Below are 19,718 nucleotides of genomic sequence, written 5' to 3' on the forward strand. Positions count from 1 at the left end.
CCAGAGGTGGCTAGCTGGTGCCGACCGGCCATTTTCGGTAGCGGCGGCCGTGTCTCGGCTGTCCCTTCCCTTGCTGCGCCGCCCGTAGGAGCAGGGGAGGTAGGAGGAGCAGTGGAGGAGGGAGAGAAGGGAAGGGGAGAAGAGGAGGAAGAGAAGAGGAGGAAGAAGGAAGAAGGGAGGACGAAGAAGGAAGAAGGAAGAAGGGAGGGAGGAGAGGAGAAGGGAGGAGGAAGAAGAAGGGAGGTGGAGAGGAGAAGGGAGGAGGAAGAAGGGAGGAGGAGGCCCGGCCGCTGTCCATGCCTTGTTAGCAGCGGTGTCGTGCCCTCGGCGCCCCGCTCCCGACTCCGCCCACCGTCGATGAGCACACTAGGTTCGCCCTTCCCTTTCTATTCAAATCGTGCAATGGATGTCGGCCATCGAGCCCTTGTTAGTAGTAATAGTTGTTGTATGTGGTTTTCGGCCATCGAGTCGTTGTTTGTGGATGTTGGCCTTCATGCCGATCTTTTTTGTAGGTTTCTAAAACCTCCCCATGCAGGGGAGGTTCTACCAAAATTTTCAATTGTCACTAATGTATTGCCTTTTTATGCAGGAGGAGGCCCCGCGCGGAGGGACCTCGGTGACCCCAATTGTCTTCGTTAGCGTTGCGGGTCTGCCTGCACCGCATCGCGGCGCCACTGCACTGACTCACCATAGCCCCGCTAGCCTTACCTCACCGGCACCCTAGGTATAACCCCTCTATCCGTATCATGGTCTTAGGTCACTGATCCTAGTTAGGAGTCTCCCGTCTGAAAGAGATGCGGTCAGAGTTATGTAGGTCTTTGCATATCTGCGAGCGTTTCTGTTTCGGATTGTCCACATTTTTTGGACAGCCCGCGGATGCGTAGATGGGTTAGTTTCCATGGTCCGCTCTGGTCCAAGATGGTGTTTCGGCATCACCCCCTGTTGTTCTCCGGATACACACTCTCCCTTGCAGGACGTGTATCGGGAGAACAGCGGGGAGGTGCTGCCGAAATTCCGTCGCAAATAGGAGCGAAGCATGGAAACTAACCTCATCTAAGGATCCACGGGTGGGATTAGGACCTATATTCCTCACCTATTAGAGAGTAGGGACACCGCGTAGATGCAATTGATGGTGACTCATATGTGATGATACGTCTGTGAAAGGATGGAGGACCGTGAGTGGATGTACACGCTCCGGAGAGACGAGCACGATTACGACTTGCTATTTATAGTCAAGGTCGAAGAATTCTTACAGTATGCATTTGGCAAGAGTGCTGGAGGCCATTCTCTAGTGGTTTGTTCGTGCAGCGGTTGTGACAACAGAAGAAGGAAAGATAGGTTAACCATGGGTAAACATATTGTGAAGTTTGGATTTACTCTGGGCTACCACCGGTGGATCCACCATGGTGAAGACAATCGTATCAAGGAGGATGTGGTGAGACCACGGCTCGAGGCTTTCGATGATGATGCCGGGGTAGCAGACATGCTAGATGACACGCACCAAGCTCAGTTCGCTAAAGGACATGACAAGGAGGAGATGGAGGCTGCCACAGGTGCCTTCTACCTAATGTTGGACTCGACACAGAGACCCCTTCATGATCATACTAATATTTCTCAGCTGGATGCCATTGGTCGCGTAATGGGGTTGAAGGCCGAGTTAAACCTAAGTCGAGAAGGCTTCGACAAGATGGTGGCCGTGTGGAGCGATATGCTACCGAAGACACACATTATGCCGAAGAACTTGTACGAGACAGAGAAGCTCCTTCTTGCACTTAAGATGCCGTATGACAAGATACATGTGTGTCCAAAGGGGTGCGTCCTATTTAGGAAAGAACACACGGATGCAAAGTACTGCCCGAAGTGTAAATCCTCTAGGTACGTGGAGGTAGACTCAGGCGATGGCCAGAAGAGGCAGCTTAAGATCCCCATGAGAGTCCTACGACACCTTCTGTTCCTGCCGAGGCTCCAATGACTATTCATGACCAAGGAATCTGCGAAACAGATGACATGGCACAAAAACGGCACATAGTACAATCCTGAGAAGATGGTACATCCATCCGATGCTGATGCATGGAAGTACTTCAATTCGCGACATCCTCTCAAAGCAGAGGAGGCTCGTAATGTACGTGTTGTGCTAGCAATAGATGGGTTCAATCCATATGGCATGATGGCTGCACCATACACATGTTGGCCCATGTTCATCATCCCCCTGAATCTCCTCCCCCTCCCCCGGTGTCTCCTTTCAACGGCATACTATGTTCCTATCATTGATAATCCCTAGACACCCAGGGAGTAATATGGGTGTCTTCATGGAGCCTATGATAGATGAGTTGATCGATGCTTGGGTCAAAGGGGTGTGGACATACGACCGAGCTACGAAGACTAGCTTCAAAATGCACGTCTGGTACCACTACTCCCTGCGTGACTTCCTGGCGTATGGGTTAATGTGTGCTTGGTGTGTTCAGGGATAGTTCCCATGCCCAATATGCAAGGAAGCTGTGAGGTTCATATGGTTGAAGAAGGGTGGCAAATATTTGTCGTTCGACAAACATCGTCAATTCCTCCCTCTTGACCATCAATTCAAAGAAGATGTCAAGAGATTTATGAAAGGTGTCAAAGTGACGGACCCTAGACCACGCTTGAGGACTAGGGCGGAGGTTCATGCTCAGATAGATGGTCTCGTGCCCAACGAAGATGGTGGTTTCGTGGGATATGGTGAGCAACATATGTGGACTCATAAGTCTGTCTTGATGAGGCTCCCCTATTTTGATGACCTCCTACTGCCCCATAACATTGATGTGATGCACACTAAAAAGAATATCGTCGAGGCACTTTGGGCAACGCTCATGGACACTGACAAGTCTAAGGACAACCCTAAGGCTAGAGTGGACCTAGCGACGTTATGCGATAGGCCAAACCTAGAGATGCGGCCTCCTGCAATAGGAAAGCAATGGAGAAGGCCTAGAGCCCCCTATGTCTTGAAAATCGATCAAAGGAGGGAAGTACTTCGATGGATCAAGAATTTAATGTACCTTGATGGGTATGCAGCGAATCTGAGCAGGGGAGTGAACTTAGAGACTCTATGAGTCAACAGGATGAAGAGTCATGACTACCACATATGGATTGAGTGGATACTTCCATCGATGGTTCGAGGCTATGTCCCTGAGCATGTCTGGCTAGTGCTGGCAAAGTTGAGCTACTTCTTTCGCTAGCTTTGTGCCAAGGAGCTATCTTCGACCGTCATTACAGAATTGGAAACTATGGCACCTGAGTTGGTCTATGAGCTTGAGAAGATCTTTCCACCTGGCTTTTTCTTGCTGATGCAGCATCTAATTGTGCACCTCCCGACCGAGGCACGGTTGGGGGGGCCATGCAGGCCCATTGGTGCTATCCAATCAAGCGATGTCTAAAGACTCTTCGCAAGAAATGTACAAATAAAGCCAGAATTGAGGCTTCCATTGCAGAGGCAAGCATTCGGGAGGAAGTAGCAAACTTCACGACATCCTACTACAAGCTGAACCTTCCTAGCAAGCATAATCCACCCCCTTGTTACAATACTGGCGAAGTTGAATCGACCCTCAGCCTTTTCAAATACCAACTAAGCAGCGCAAGTGGATCGACCCCCAAGAGATTGGATCTAGAAGATGTAACACCCTAGGTGTTTGGCTTCTACTAATTGCATTTCATTTCATAAACATGTGCATCATCTATATCATCATGCCTTTGTTACTGAAACATGCATATGCAACATTTTCCAATTGTGTATGTTTCATACTTGAGTGTTGTGAATAGTAATGGTGTAACATGTGAATGCAACCTGAGTTTCTTATACCTTGAAACATGGCAACATGGTAGTAATGTGACAAGTATAGAATAACAACAAAGTCATGCAACATGTGAAACATTGCATTGCAACATATGAGTGAATTGCTTGTTTTAGTTGCTTTATCACATGTGATCATTAGAAGTGGTATAACAATTTTGTAAAATGGTTGATCATGGTCTATTACACCTTAACTACACTTAGGTTACTTGTTGGGACATTGTTCATGTAGATCTAAATGACCAAAATGCCCTCAAGTGAAGGTTTGACTTGAATTGACCCTTGGAGTGTCACTGTTTGACTGATTCAAAAGACCAACTTAGAAACCTTGCATGGCTTTACACTCTTTACCAAAATTGTAGCTAATTTATCAAAGAACAAAAGTTGTTTTATGACCAACTCATGAAAATGTGTGGAACATGCTCAAACATGGCCCACAAGTCACATGTCCATGCTGATTTCATACTTAGCAAATTTTCCAAGTCCTAAAGTGAAGTACAGTTTCAAGTACCAATGTTTGGAGACTTGTATCTCCCTAACAAAGCCAAACCAGCTCGAGCTCCTATGATAAGAGTTGTAGTTCACATATAGATGATCAATTTTGTTAACTATGGCATGATCTAAATCATCACGGTTTAGGAGCAAATCACCGTCAAACTTGCTCTGTCAGTCACCATCGATGATCTTTGAATCGTGTTTTCAGAAAACGTTCAGTGAACGTGGCCGACCGGTTCAGAGAGACGATGCTGCGTGGTGCCACCCGTCGCCGCTCGCCTGAGCGTGCAGGCCACATACCGTGGATGCCCTGGCACGGCCAGCCGCGTCTTGAAGCCACCCCGCGCCTGCCCGACGCACTCGCCGCTCCATTTCTCCATTCCTTCGCCTCCTCCGCTCGCCGTAGCTCCGCTGGAACACCAAAGCCGCTGAGCCAAAAATCCACCTCCACCGAGCGCCTTGGTCTGATTCCTCCCAGCCACAGCACCTCCGTGTGTTCCTCCATGTCCGCGACCTCACCGTCATCGTTTTTTCACGCCAGGTAGAGCTCACCGCGTAGGCGGCTCCACCGGGTCGCCATGATCACCGCCGGCCGAGCTCGCATGCGGCCGTGCTGCTCGAGTCCCCTGCCATCCCTCCTCTGTCTCGCGCTAGGTTCTAGGAGTGTTGCCGTAGCTCGTAGGGTCGTCTTATCGGGCTACGACGCCGTAGCATCGCCGGAGCCGGCCCTGCCATCGCCGAGCGCCGCTGTGGCCATCGCCACCCCCTCTAGCTATGTCAGTAGCTGCAATAAAGGGTTCCCCTAGGTCCGCTCGGGTGAGGCGAACAAGTTGGCGCCGTTGCCATCGCCGGAGAAGCCACCGGCGACGAACTACGCCGCCGTCCGCTCCTTTCCCCTGTCTGTCTCGCTGACGTGCGGGCCCCTCTCGTCAGTCGCCGCGGCTGAGGCGGGAGCCCAGCGTGGGCCACGCCGTTGTCTAGGCCGCACCAGCATTGCTCGCGGGCTGCCATTTCCTTGGGCTGGCCCAGTAGCTGTGTAGGTTTTCCATTTTGTTTTGTTTAATTGTTTTTCACAGTTTTGTGTATAGATTCAAAAATGTGTAACTCAAGTTTGGTAGATCCAAATGTTATGGTTCCAATTTTGTTAAGTTCCTGGTCATGTCTAGTATTTAATAAAAATATTATATGAGCACATGTTTTAGAAATTTTGGATGAATGAAATAGGACTTTGAAATGTGTTTTTGGATACATGCAAACTTGTTTCAATTTTATCTTGAGTTTCTATGGTCCAAAAATGATGAAATTTTGTGGGTAATATATTATTGCTTAGTAGAAGCTCTGGTTAAAATTTCAGAGCTAGTGCATGTATAGTTTTTGAGTTATAGAATTTCTTTTTATCAATGGATGGATCTTGTGTGAATTTTCATAATTTTTCTATAGATCCAGTATAGGTAAAATTTGGTTAGTAAGGTTCTTATGTTAGAATGATGCTAGGAAAAATGTGAAATCTGTTGCTTGACACTTTTCATTAGGGTTTCCTAATTATGCTAAAAATAGGCATGCCACCTGTTATTTTGGATACAGCAAGTTTTGCTTGCTCAATGGCTTTGAAATTTTTATGGTAGTCTATGTGAGGCATGAGGTAGCTACTGTAATTTTTGTAGATTTTTCTGAATAGTTTTACTATATATATTGCTTTAATCACCTAATTAACTAAATAAATTTGAAAAGGACATTAAATAAGTTATTTAGAAGTTAGCATTATACTTTCTAGTGTTCCTCTGGTATGTGCAACAAGTTAGTAAACTTGGTTTGGTCAAATTAGGCTTTTGCATCATCATTAAATAATTAAGTTAGTAACCCTATCATTTCTGGACAGATTCTAGGTTTACTGAAATTTGATTTGGTTAACGTAAGAATCATGCTTTGATGTTTACAATTGATTTGTAGAGAATTTCACAAGCTTTCCAGAATGTCCTCATGCAAGTCATTTAGAATTGTAGAACTTTAGTTGTGATTGAATTAAGGGACTACTTGTGTGCATATGAAACTTTAAATGTTAATTTATGTATGCCTCTACTATTTCTAAGTTTGTGGTAATGTTCCTAGGTGTTAGGCCTTTAAATGAAGATGAGCATCTTTATCTTAGGTTATGCAAGTTAGGTAAGTTGATCTTGTTCTTTAAGTTAAGTTAGATACATGCTTAAAGTGATTTGAATAGAGCTATTTACTCGGTAAACGAGTGTCCAGTGATGCTTTCGTAAACACATACTGTGATTCATTCATCATGAGCATCATGTCATTCCTTATGCATCCATGATATTTATCTCGTGCATCGGCATGCAATAGGTGTACCAGAGGGAGTAACACTGCTGAAATTCGAGGAACCGAGCAAGCAGCAGCAGCCAACGCCGGAGATTCAGGAGGAGCAGCCTTCAGGAGAAGTGCCAGACGAGGTCGCCGTTGAGTGCCCGGATCACCATCCTTGCAACTTTATGAAAGGCAAGCCCCGGAGCATATTAAGCCTCCTAATTTCCGAGATGCAGTTACAGTATTATTATTACATATATTGTTGCATTAAGTTTAGGTGTTGGATGCAAACACTTGCTGCATTGGTTACCCCATTCCTTGTCCAGATATTATTACCCTGAATCCTATGTAGCTCAGGCTCGTGTAGTGCTTAGCCCTGCTTAAACACGGTAGAAGTCAGGTGATTTCCTGTCACCTACGAGATATAGGAAGATACATGTGGCACGGTTGGCTATATTTGCTATCGTGGAAAAGAACCAGTCTTAATTTGAAATGAAGACTGGACAGAGGCTTGCCGGTTTGCAGTGACTCCGTCTGTGTCGCTTAAGGACTGATTCTTGGAGCCTTTCCTGTTCATGTTGAACACATGCCTCTCTCTTAGTTGGCCGTGTCTGAAGACCGACCGCGAAGCCGAGTAGCTCACCTCAGGCCGAGAGTCGATAAGTATAAAGTATGCCTCGGAAGAAAGCCGTAGGTGTGAGTCCAAGGGCAGGTGATTTAAAAGTCCTGATCGTCCTGGCAGAAGGGTAATCCCTGAGAGCGCTGGCGCTGATCGAACCCACGAATTTGGTTCCTGAGTTGTACCAAAGGTAACCCACGGCTACCCTTGCTAAGTATGCCAGGGTGAGAGTTAGGAATACCCCCTCAGCTGAGTTGTAATTTGATTCGAGTTGCTGTCTCTCCTGGTTAGTGAGAACTTGATGGGCTTATCTCCAATGTAGATACACTAAATAACATAATGGTTCAGAAATGATGATATGATGATGATATCCTTATTATACCTGCTATGGTTAATATTGTTTGCTCCTAATAAGTGAGTGCTCTAGTACAGGTGCTAATCTAGTGGACAGGTAAATGATGATAAGCTTGATGCTAAGTTTAAATTGGTTACTATAATCATAAGCTCTTTTATGCAACTGTGTCAAGCTAGCCCACCTGAAAAGCCTTGCATGATCCTTGGTGTCTTTTATTTCTAGTTTTGACGGGTAAGTCTAGCTGAGTACCTTCTCGTACTCAGGGTTTATCTCCCACCTGTTACAGATGACCAGTTCTACTTTGGTTGCTGCAAGTACTGCCTTCTCCCAGCTGGGGATGAAGACTAGACCGTTGGGCACAGTCTCTACTAGTTCTCGTACCTGATAATGCTCTTGTGGGACATGACTCAGACTTGGCAATGTATTTGAAAACTATGATGTTTTGTACTAAACTATGTTGCTTCCGCACACTCAAACTTGGTTTGTAATATGTTATTTGAACTCTGATGGATGTAATCCGAATGCTACTTATGAAATGTTGTAATGGATGATGTGTTGTGTTGAATCACTACGATCTTGGTTTGTATGTCGAGAGTTGGTTGAAATCTTTCATGATTTCCGGACTACCGGGATTATGGGAGTACAGGAATTTGATCACTTCGGCGATTGTTTTTGTACTTACGTTCTTATGATTTGGACGGTTCTGTTACAGCTAGCATCAGAGCAAGATTTGACACTAAACATGTCATTTGTGTATTTAAAACAAAAGTATTTATGAAAATCCTAAATTAAATACTAAGTATTGCCAGTGGTCATATCCCTTATGCCCAAATAAGGACTCTTAGGTGGCTTATTAAAGTACTAACTTTGGGGTTCCTGCTTGTTTCTGTTTCATCGTCCATACGGCGTGCTATTGTATGGATGCCATCCGCTTGGGTGGTAATGTATGGATCAAAATACCTCTACGCTCTGGTAAGTGGGAGTTGTGAGAGCATGACCGTCCAATCATCGGTCTAGGGGAGAGTAGTTGTGGTTGCTCGCATACTTACATGTTCGATCATGTATCTATGAGAGTACTTAAATGTGGGTATCTCTGACGGGTAGCTGTGATACTAGAGTATATGCATCAGGGGATGCATGTATGAAAGTATTTAGTTTACTGCTTGTTTTCTATGCTTTTTGGGAAATTACTGGGCTGAAATAAAATTTTCTGCAGGTACACTAACAACGTATTGTTGTAGATCGACTAGCTACCGTATATGAGAGAACGTATGTATGCCACCGTATATTTCACTAGCCTTTAAATTTTTCTAGGTTTGTGAGGACGTACGGATCGTGCATGCATCATGTTCAAGCATACATGGCATTTCTTGCATTACTCCCTCCCTTAAAATATGATTGTCCCGACTAATTAAATTTCGTATCCCTTAAATGATTCTCCCCTTACGTTGTAACTTTTTGCTACAGATGGCGCGTACGAAACTCACTGCTCATAAGTCTGCTGGAGGCAGGGCGCCTCGTCACCAGTTAGCTCCTCGTGAGCCCTGTCCTGAGCCTACTGAGGCGGAAAGGCTGAGGATAGAGCTGGCTCGGGTGACTGCTGAGAGGAATGCGGCTCAGCACCGTTTGGAGCAAGTAACACAGGAACGGGACCAAGAGACCCTTGAGGTTCAGAGGTTGACAGTTGCTCACAGCAACTATGAACGTATGTTGATTCACGTGATGAACCAATGGAATGAAGCCTGGCACGAAGAGAATGTGTTGAGAGCGTGACAAGTGGAACTAGAGCAGCAAGTGGTAGTTGCTGAAGAGTACAATGACCATCTCCATGAGGAGATTCACCTGTTACACAATCAACTTCACCCTCTCCTGCCACCTGATGATGAGGATGAGATGGGCTCTGGTGTCATCATGGCTGAAGGTGATGATGACATGGAGGTCAATGGACCTGAGGACATTCCACCTGATGAGGAGGAAGATGAGGAGTTAGAGCCTACTAGTGATGAAGATGGAGGAGAGATCTTCAACACTGACTCCGAGGATGATGCGTAGTTTAGCTTACTACTTAGCTAATGTGCTAGAGCTAGTCTTTTGTTGATCCTCATGCATGAACGAGTAGCTTTGTATCAAGTTAATCGTTGGGATGTAATATCGAACCCTATGTTACCCTTGATGTAAGTTGGAACCACTATGGCTGGGATGTAACCTATCGAACATATTATGCTCCACGTATGTGATCTTTTGATGAATTTCGTCTTTGTGGTCTATGGATCTCGTTGTTGGTTAAGTCATCGCATTTATGTGTCGATTGATGCGCTTGATGAGTTGTGTGATTGTGATGAATGATTGTGCCTCTGTTGATAATATAAATGCATTCTCTCCAATGGAATCAGTTTGGCATAATTATACAATTCATCTACAAAAGTTTCCACATCGTCAGTGCTCATTGGCTATACCTTTTATAGATGGCTTATAACCTTCGTCGTGGTCGTAGCATGGGAGATGAGGAACAACCACCTCCTCCACCGCCCACACTAGCTGAGCTAATGCAGATGGTCGTGGAAAGTCAGCGCATGCTAGCTGAGGCTATGCGCCAGATGGCTAACCATGAGGATCGTCATGTCCGCTAGGGACCTGAGCTGAACCAGTACAGCAGCTTTAAGGATTTCATGGACACAAAGCCTCCTATCTTTCATGAGGCAGAGGAACCATTACAAGCTGATGAATGGTTGAGCACGATAGAGCAAAGGTTTAGATTGCTCCGTTTGACAGAAGGCATGAAGGCTTCGTATGCAGGACACCAGCTCCAAGGCCCTGTAGGCATCTGGTGGACCCATCACAGGACCACTTTCCCTGCAAACGTTGAGATAGTTTGGGACTAGTTCCAGACAGCTTTCTAGGGACACTTTATCCCTCCTGGTCTCAAGGCCATTAAGCATACCGAGTTTATGAAGCTAACCCAAGGCAACAAGAGTCTTAATGAATACCTCCAGGCATTCAACAACCTGGCGAGGTATGCTCCCGAGTTCATCGATACTGACGCCAAGAGAATAGCTAGCTTCAAGAGGGGACTTTCCCCTAAACTGATGAAGTCTATGGGCAACTGCAAGTGTGTCACCTTCAATGAGTTTATCAGCGACACCCTAACCTAGGAGAACAATGACAAGATATATGCTGCTTCTAAGAACCGTAAAAGAAACTTTGAGGCTGGTGCTTCTTAGTCTAAGGCCCCAATGGTATCCAAGACCCAGTACCGTCCACCCAATGCTAATGTCCGGTACCACCCACCTCAAAAGAAGAATCAAGCTAAAACTGGTTTCCGCAAGGGGTACACAATTTCCTTGCCAAAGAATACCTCTAGGCAGGGCAGCTCCAATGTTCCGCCAGCAAATAGGCCATGCTAGAACTGTAACCAGCCAGGTCACTGGGCTAATAAGTGTCCCTATCCTTCCAAGAATGCTCAAGGAAACGTCCGTCAGGGGCGTGTTCACTACACTACAGTGGAGGAAATTTCTACTGGTGAAGTGGTCACCACTGGTAAGTTCCTTGTTAATGATTACCCTACAGTTGTGCTCTTTGATTCGGGTGCTTCACATTCCTTTGTGAGTTCTACTTTTGCATCTGAGCATAATATGAATGTGATTACAATTGTCAAGGGTGGTTATTGTATTAGTGCTGCTGGAAATAATATCCTGACTAACCAAGTAGTTAAAGATGTAAAGCTTGAGATTGGGGATCGAGAGTTCCTTATGGATCTTGTAGTTCTACCAGGGGTAGGAATCGATGTAATTCTAGGAATGAAGTGGATGAGAGGGAATGGAGTGTTGATCGATACATCAACCCGTGTGGTAATGTTGAGGGATCCTGTGGATAAGAAGGGTTTTCTAGTACAGTTACCTCGTGATATCTCTATCCATAATACAGTCAATGCTACCTTAGCCAAAGCCATTGAGGATCTACCAGTTGTCTATGAGTTTCCAGATGTCTTCCCTGATGACTTGCCTGGATTACCTCCGGACCATGATGTAGAATTCAAGATAGAACTCATTCCGGGTACAGCTCCTATTTCTCAAAGGCCCTATAGAATGCCGCCTAATGAGTTGGCTAAGCTAAAGAGTCAGTTGAATGAGCTATTGAAGAAAGGTTTGATTCGGCCTAGTTCTTCTCCTTGGGGTTGTCCGGCCATCTTTGTGAAGAAGAAGGACGAATCTTTGCGCATGTGCGTGGATTATCGCCCCCTAAATGTTGTTACTATCAAGAACAAATACCCTCTTCCTCGCATCGATATTCTGTTTGATCAGCTCTCCAAAGCTAAGGTATTCTCCAAGATCGATTTGAGGTCTGGCTACCATCAGATCAAAATCCATCCTGAAGATATACCAAAGACAGCTTTCTCTACTCGTTATGGCTTGTTCAAATACCTCGTCATGTCATTTGGGTTGACAAATGCTCCGGCACACTTTATGTACCTGATGAATTCTGTATTCATGCTAGAATTGGACAAGTTTGTCGTCGTGTTCATTGATGATATCCTTGTATATTCTCAGAATGAAGAAGAGCATGCTGAACATTTGAGAATTGTTTTAACTCAGTTGTGTGACAACTAGCTTTATGCTAAGTTCAGCAAGTGCGAATTCTGGTTGAACAAGATACCTTTTCTAGGTCATGTGTTATCTGGTGATGGAATTTCGGTTGACCCTACTAAGGTGCAAGAAGTCCTTGAGTGGAAGGCACCTACTACAGTCACTAAAGTCCAAAGTTTCTTGGGTTTGGCTGGCTACTATCATCGCTTTATCCCGGATTTCTCAAAAATCGCCAAGCCCATGACTCGACTACTTCAAAAGGATGAGAAGTTTGTGTGGACTCCGAAGTGTGAAGAGGCTTTCCACACTTTGTGGACCTTACTAACCTCTGCTCCTGTATTGGCACAACCTAACATCGAGAAGCCTTTTGATGTCTATTGTGACGCATGTGGCACCGGTTTGGGGTGTGTTCTTATGCAAGAGGGCCAGGTAATTGATTATGCTTCGTGCCAGCTTCGAAAGCATGAAGTCAACTATCCTACCCATGACTTAGAGCTAGCCGCAGTTGTTCATGCCCTAAAAATTTGGAGACATTACTTGCTGGGTAATGTGTGCAACATCTATACTGACCATAAAAGCCTCAAGTACATCTTTACTCAACCCGAGTTGAACATGCGTCAATGATGATGGTTAGAATTAATCAAAGATTACAACCTTCAAGTGCACTACCATCCTGGTAAGGCAAATATGGTTGCTGATGCCTTAAGCAGAAAGGCCCATTGCAATTCCTTGGTTAGTGAAGACTTTCATCTGGCACACCTCCTTCATCCTGTAGTGCTCCACAACATCACTGTGGATTGCTCTCTTAGAAGTCGAATTATCAAACTCCAGAAGACTGATGTGGGTGTGTTTCACATCAAGCGGAAGATGAAAGAGAAAGAAACCAAGCACTTTAGGGTTGATGACAAGGGAATTCTCTGGTTTAATGATAGGCTTGTGGTACCCAAAGACAAAGAACTTAGAAATCAAATTATGGCTGAAGCCCGTTCTTCTAAATTGTCCATCCATCCTGGTAGTAGTAAAATTTATCAAGATCTCAAGCTGTATTATTGGTGGACCAAGATGAAGAAAGAAATCGCAGCTTACGTGGCAAGGTGTGATAACTGTTGCAGAGTCAAGGCTATTCACATAAGGCTCAGATTATTGCAGCCACTCTCTATTCCTGGCTAGAAGTGGGAAGAAATTAGCATGGATTTCATTATTGGATTACCCACTACCAAAAAGGGTTGTGATTCCATCTGGGTTATCGTAGATCGTCTAACTAAATCTGCTCACTTTATTCCGGTGAAGTCTACCTATCACCCGCACAATTATGCTGAGATTTATTTTTAACAAGTGGTACATCTCCATGGTGTACCCAAATCCACTGTTTCTGATAGAGGACCACAATTCACGGCTCGCTTTTGGGAGTGCTTACATCAGAATCTTGGCACTCATTTAATCCATAGTTCTACCTATCATCCGCAAACATCAGGATAGACTGAGCGTGTTAATCAAATTCTTGAAGACATGCTTAGAGCTTGTCTTATCTCTTGCAAAGGCTCTTGGGAAGACTGGTTACCTCTTGCTGAATTCTCTTATAACAACAGTTATCAAGAGAGTATCAAAATGGCTCCTTTTGAAGCTCTTTATGGCCGCAAGTGTAGAACTCCTTTGAACTGGGTAGAACCCGGAGAAAGAAGATTCTATGGTATTGATTTTGTAAAAGAAGCCGAAGAGCAAGTCCGAACTATACAGAAGAATATGACTGCCGCTCAGGCTCGACAAAAGAGCTATGCTGACAAGAGAAGAAAACCTATTGAGTTTGAAGTAGGTGATCATGTTTATCTGAAGGTATCCCCTATGAAAGGAGTCAAGCGTTTTGGAATTAAAAGGAAGCTTGGCCTCGATATGTTGGACCTTACCGCATTATCGAGAAAAGTGGAAGAGTAGCATATAAGCTCGATCTACCACGTGAGATGGGAGCTATATTCTCGGTATTCCATGTGTCCCAGCTGAAGAAGTGTCTTTGTATTCCCGAGGAGAGAATAGCAACAAAGAAAGTCAACTTGAAATCTGATCTTTCTTATGAGGAGAAGCCCATGCAAGTTCTAGATACTCAAGAAAGAGTGACTCGTACACGAGTAGTTAAGTTATACAAGATAGTTTGGAGTAATCATAGTGAACAGGATGCAACCTGGGAGCGGGAAGATTATTTAAAGGAAAACTATCCAGCTTTCTATATTAAATGGTACGCTTTCCAAATCTCGGGACAAGATTTTTCTAAGGGGGGAGGGCTGTAACACCCTAGGTGTTTGGCTTCTACTAATTGCATTTCATTTCATAAACATGTGCATCATCTATATCATCATGCCTTTGTTACTGAAACATGCATATGCAACATTTTCCAATTGTGTATGTTTCATACTTGAGTGTTGTGAATAGTAATGGTGTAACATGTGAATGCAACCTGAGTTTCTTATACCTTGAAACATGGCAACATGGTAGTAATGTGACAAGTATAGAATAACAACAAAGTCATGCAACATGTGAAACATTGCATTGCAACATATGAGTGAATTGCTTGTTTTAGTTGCTTTATCACATGTGATCATTAGAAGTGGTATAACAATTTTGTAAAATGGTTGATCATGGTCTATTACACCTTAACTACACTTAGGTTACTTGTTGGGACATTGTTCATGTAGATCTAAATGACCAAAATGCCCTCAAGTGAAGGTTTGACTTGAATTGACCCTTGGAGTGTCACTGTTTGACTGATTCAAAAGACCAACTTAGAAACCTTGCATGGCTTTACACTCTTTACCAAAATTGTAGCTAATTTATCAAAGAACAAAAGTTGTTTTATGACCAACTCATGAAAATGTGTGGAACATGCTCAAACATGGCCCACAAGTCACATGTCCATGCTGATTTCATACTTAGCAAATTTTCCAAGTCCTAAAGTGAAGTACAGTTTCAAGTACCAATGTTTGGAGACTTGTATCTCCCTAACAAAGCCAAACCAGCTCGAGCTCCTATGATAAGAGTTGTAGTTCACATATAGATGATCAATTTTGTTAACTATGGCATGATCTAAATCATCACGGTTTAGGAGCAAATCACCGTCAAACTTGCTCTGTCAGTCACCATCGATGATCTTTGAATCGTGTTTTCAGAAAACGTTTAGTGAACGTGGCCGACCGGTTCAGAGAGACGATGCTGCGTGGTGCCACCCGTCGCCGCTCGCCTGAGCGTGCAGGCCACATACCGTGGATGCCCTGGCACGGCCAGCCGCGTCTTGAAGCCACCCCGCGCCTGCCCGACGCACTCGCCGCTCCATTTCTCCATTCCTTCGCCTCCTCCGCTCGCCGTAGCTCCGCTGGAACACCAAAGCCGCTGAGCCAAAAATCCACCTCCACCGAGCGCCTTGGTCTGATTCCTCCCAGCCACAGCACCTCCGTGTGTTCCTCCATGTCCGCGACCTCACCGTCATCGTTTTTTCACGCCAGGTAGAGCTCACCGCGTAGGCGGCTCCACCGGGTCGCCATGATCACCGCCGGCCGAGCTCGCATGCGGCCGTGCTGCTCGAGTCCCCTGCCATCCCTCCTCTGTCTCGCGCTAGGTTCTAGGAGTGTTGCCGTAGCTCGTAGGGTCGTCTTATCGGGCTACGACGCCGTAGCTTCGCCGGAGCCGGCCCTGCCATCGCCGAGCGCCGCTGTGGCCATCGCCACCCCCTCTAGCTATGTCAGTAGCTGCAATAAAGGGTTCCCCTAGGTCCGCTCGGGTGAGGCGAACAAGTTGGCGCCGTTGCCATCACCGGAGAAGCCACCGGCGACGAACTACGCCGCCGTCCGCTCCTTTCCCCTGTCTGTCTCGCTGACGTGCGGGCCCCTCTCGTCAGTCGCCGCGGCTGAGGCGGGAGCCCAGCGTGGGCCGCGCCGTTGTCTAGGCCGCACCAGCATTGCTCGCGGGCTGCCATTTCCTTGGGCTGGCCCAGTAGCTGTGTAGGTTTTCCATTTTGTTTTGTTTAATTGTTTTTCACAGTTTTGTGTATAGATTCAAAAATGTGTAACTCAAGTTTGGTAGATCCAAATGTTATGGTTCCAATTTTGTTAAGTTCCTGGTCATGTCTAGTATTTAATAAAAATATTATATGAGCACATGTTTTAGAAATTTTGGATGAATGAAATAGGACTTTGAAATGTGTTTTTGGATACATGCAAACTTGTTTCAATTTTATCTTGAGTTTCTATGGTCCAAAAATGATGAAATTTTGTGGGTAATATATTATTGCTTAGTAGAAGCTCTGGTTAAAATTTCAGAGCTAGTGCATGTATAGTTTTTGAGTTATAGAATTTCTTTTTATCAATGGATGGATCTTGTGTGAATTTTCATAATTTTTCTATAGATCCAGTATAGGTAAAATTTGGTTAGTAAGGTTCTTATGTTAGAATGATGCTAGGAAAAATGTGAAATCTGTTGCTTGACACTTTTCATTAGGGTTTCCTAATTATGCTAAAAATAGGCATGCCACCTGTTATTTTGGATACAGCAAGTTTTGCTTGCTCAATGGCTTTGAAATTTTTATGGTAGTCTATGTGAGGCATGAGGTAGCTACTGTAATTTTTGTAGATTTTTCTGAATAGTTTTACTATATATATTGCTTTAATCACCTAATTAACTAAATAAATTTGAAAAGGACATTAAATAAGTTATTTAGAAGTTAGCATTATACTTTCTAGTGTTCCTCTGGTATGTGCAACAAGTTAGTAAACTTGGTTTGGTCAAATTAGGCTTTTGCATCATCATTAAATAATTAAGTTAGTAACCCTGTCATTTCTGGACAGATTCTAGGTTTACTGAAATTTGATTTGGTTAACGTAAGAATCATGCTTTGATGTTTACAATTGATTTGTAGAGAATTTCACAAGTTTTCCAGAATGTCCTCATGCAAGTCATTTGGAATTGTAGAACTTTAGTTGTGATTGAATTAAGGGACTACTTGTGTGCATATGAAACTTTAAATATTAATTTATGTATGCCTCTACTATTTCTAAGTTTGTGGTAATGTTCCTAGGTGTTAGACCTTTAAATGAAGATGAGCATCTTTATCTTAGGTTATGCAAGTTAGGTAAGTTGATCTTATTCTTTAAGTTAAGTTAGATACATGCTTAAAGTGATTTGAATAGAGCTATTTACTCGGTAAACGAGTGTCCAGTGATGCTTTCGTAAACACATACTGTGATTCATTCATCATGAGCATCATGTCATTCCTTATGCATCCATGATATTTATCTCGTGCATCGGCATGCAATAGGTGTACCGGAAGGAGTAACACTACTGGAATTCGAGGAACCGAGCAAGCAGCAGCAGCCGACACCGGAGATTCAGGAGGAGCAGCCTTCAGGAGAAGTGCCAGACAAGGTCGCCGTTGAGTGCCCGGATCACCGTCCTTGCAACTTTATGAAAGGCAAGCCCCGGAGCATATTAAGCCTCCTAATTTCCGAGATGCAGTTACAGTATTATTATTACATATATTGTTGCATTAAGTTTAGGTGTTGGATGCAAACACTTGCTGCATTGGTTACCCCATTCCTTGTCCAGATATTATTACCCTGAATCCTATGTAGCTCAGGCTCGTGTAGTGCTTAGCCCTGCTTAAACACGGTAGAAGTCAGGTGATTTCCTGTCACCTACGAGATATAGGAAGATACATGTGGCACAATTGGCTATATTTGCTATCATGGAAAAGAACCAGTCTTAATTTGAAATGAAGACCGGACGGAGGCTTGCCGGTTTGTAGCGACTCCGTCTGTGTCGCTTAAGGACTGATTCTTGGAGCCTTTCCTGTTCATGTTGAACGCATGCCTCTCTCTTAGTTGGTCGTGTCTGAAGACCGACCACGAAGCCAAGTAGCTCACCTCAGGCCGGGAGTCGATAAGTATAAAGTACGCCTCAGAAGGGAGCCGTAGGCGTGAGTCCAAGGGCTGGTGATTTAAAAGTCCTGATCGTCCTGGCAGAAGGGTAATCCCTGAGAGCGCTGGCGCTGATCGAACCTGCGAATTTGGTTCCTGAGTTGTACCAAAGGTAACCCACGGCTACCCTTGCTAAGTATGCCAGGGTGAGAGTTAGGAATACCCCCTCAGCTGAGTTGTAATTCGATTCGAGTCACCGTCTCTCCTGGTTAGTGAGAACTTGACGGGCTTATCTCCAATGTAGATACACTAAATAACATAATGGTTCAGAAATGATGATATGATGATGACAACCTTATTATACCTGCTATGGTTAATATTGTTTGCTCCTAATAAGTGAGTGCTCTAGTACAGGTGCTAATCTAGTGGACAGGTAAATGATGATAAGCTTGATGCTAAGTTTAAATTGGTTACTATGATCATAAGCTCTTTTATGCAACTGTGTCAAGCTAGCCCACCTAAAAAGCCTTGCATGATCCTTGGTGTCTTTTATTTCTAGTTTTGACGGGTAAGTCTAGCTGAGTACCTTCTCGTACTCAGGGTTTATCTCCCACCTGTTGCAGATGACCAGTTCTACTTTGGTTGCTACAAGTACTACCTTCTCCCAGCTGGGGATGAAGACTAGACCATTGGGCACGGTCTCTACTAGTTCTTGTACCTGATAATGCTCTTGTGGGACCTGACTCAGACTTGGCAATGTATTTGAAAACTATGATGTTTTGTACTAAACTATGTTGCTTCCGCACACTCAAACTTGGTTTGTAATATGTTATTTGAACTCTGATGGATGTAATCCGAATGCTACTTATGAAATGTTGTAACAGATGATGTGTTGTGTTGAATCGCTACTATCTTGGATTGTATGTCGAGAGTTGGTTAAAATCCTTCGTGATTTCCGGACTACCGGGATTATGGGAGCTTAAGTACAGGAATTTGATCGCTTCGGTGATTGTTTTTGTACTTACGTTCTTATGATTTGGACGGTTCTGTTACAGAAGAGTGGCGCATAATCATGCTATATGTGTTCACCAACCTTGTCGACGTTGCGCCATTCATTAAGTAAGTTCTCAACGAACTTGTTTCAATACGATGTCACTATTCTGTATCGAACCCCATTGATTCTCTTTGGTACAGGGAATTTGTTCGTCAAGAGTGGCATCAATCAAGGGATCCTACCCCGCACAAACATGATACCCTTCTTTCACAAGGTGCAGGAGCTGGGAGGCCTAATTTCATTTCTTGGTTCAAACAAAAGGTCGTACGTTCGTCGATATTCCTTAGTAGCTCGTACATTCCAATAGTATAACGATGTATCATGCTTGAGCTTGCAGACGCAAACCAATGCATCCATGAGTGACGAGTTGAGACAGGTTGCAAACGGCTTCAAGTTAAGGGTGAAGTCATATACCGGTTATGACATGAACGGATATCGCTTCCACACGTCAAGACACGAGCAGACTCGGCCCGGTCGGAAAACCACCAATAACCAAGTTTTTACGCCGGGCACTAATGGTGTTGAATACTATGGAATAATTGAGGAGATCTATGAACTTGAATATGAGGGTCGGGTACCTCT

The 19,718-nt window shown here is 44.4% G+C and overlaps 1 pseudogene; it reads left to right on the top strand.

The window, feature by feature from the left end:
* The first annotated feature begins 1,165 nt into the window (after positions 1 to 1,165).
* LOC136456144 (cytochrome P450 87A3-like) overlaps positions 1,166 to 19,718 on the top strand; it is a 39,824-nt pseudogene continuing 21,271 nt past the window's right edge.

The sequence above is a fragment of the Miscanthus floridulus genome, chromosome 1 (genome assembly GCF_019320115.1).
Source record: "Miscanthus floridulus cultivar M001 chromosome 1, ASM1932011v1, whole genome shotgun sequence".
NCBI lineage: Eukaryota > Viridiplantae > Streptophyta > Magnoliopsida > Poales > Poaceae > Miscanthus > Miscanthus floridulus.